The sequence below is a fragment of the Belonocnema kinseyi genome, chromosome 3 (assembly GCF_010883055.1).
Source record: "Belonocnema kinseyi isolate 2016_QV_RU_SX_M_011 chromosome 3, B_treatae_v1, whole genome shotgun sequence".
Taxonomy (NCBI): domain Eukaryota; kingdom Metazoa; phylum Arthropoda; class Insecta; order Hymenoptera; family Cynipidae; genus Belonocnema; species Belonocnema kinseyi.
The window spans coordinates 61,324,706-61,325,721 of NC_046659.1; the positions used below are offsets into that span (position 1 = coordinate 61,324,706).

Consider the following 1,016-nt stretch of genomic DNA (forward strand, 5'->3'; position numbering starts at 1 on the left):
AAACGATCAAAAGAAAATTTTTAGGATATTAGTTTACCTATCACTCATGATTTTAGTTTCATTTCTTTTAACTCCTGCTAGCCCAACACAGAGAGGGGTGAGGTTAGGAAGAATTGAGCAAAGAAGACAACGACTCACAGACACACGTTAAACACATTTAAATAAATGACATAAGACCAAGAATACGTGTCACAATCAGGATTTATTAACTGGCATGGGATGCCGCACAACGTTCAAATAAGCCCCCAAAGAAAACCCATAAAACATACTCTTGAATAACCTGTAAAGTCATTTGAGGCTACCACCATCTTGGATTGTCGTACACAAATCGCTTAGTCATTTAATTAACGACCTTCCAACATTGTTGTCCATTAATGACCTGTGAAGTCATTTAAAGTTACCACCATCTTGGATTGTCATACGTGAGTGAGCTTCCCGTCACACAGACCGAAAATCCTACGCCCCAACTAGTCCCCTAAGACTAGCCGTTCTAACGACCTTCCAATATGGCGCTCCATTCCTGACAAGAAAGGTCATTGAAGGTTGCCGCCATCTTGGACGATCATACTTGTCAATAACGAGCACTCAACCACGACCCAATTCAGATAAATTTTCAATAAAAGCACTTCCCGTGTTAACCTGTCAAAATTACATCCCCACCACACTGAAGCTCCCGACCACACACTGATTTTATGAAGACGAAATGGAGTCACATTCCTTTACTTTCCTCCTTGCGTTTTCCTGAATTGAGGCTTTACGCCTAAACTAATTTATTTAGCCGGAATGGCTGGCTCCACGACTATTCCCTTAAAAGCTTGTTACTCCAAATCGGATCTCAATTACCACGCCCAATCGAATATCAGATCTTTCACAATTATTTCTTTTCTCGTCTCTTGGCGTCGTTTACTTATACAGAATTGTGGGTCCGGATGCAATAAGGGCACATAAAATTTTTTCGTGCGAAAACGAAGTCCCCTGGAGGCTTTAGAAAAAATTATCGAATTTTAATTTTCAAA

The 1,016-nt window shown here is 40.3% G+C and overlaps 1 protein-coding gene across 2 annotated transcripts in view; it reads left to right on the top strand.

The window, feature by feature from the left end:
- LOC117168710 (larval serum protein 2-like) overlaps positions 1-1,016 on the top strand; it is a 12,540-nt gene that overhangs the window by 1,214 nt on the left and 10,310 nt on the right. The window lies entirely within an intron of this gene.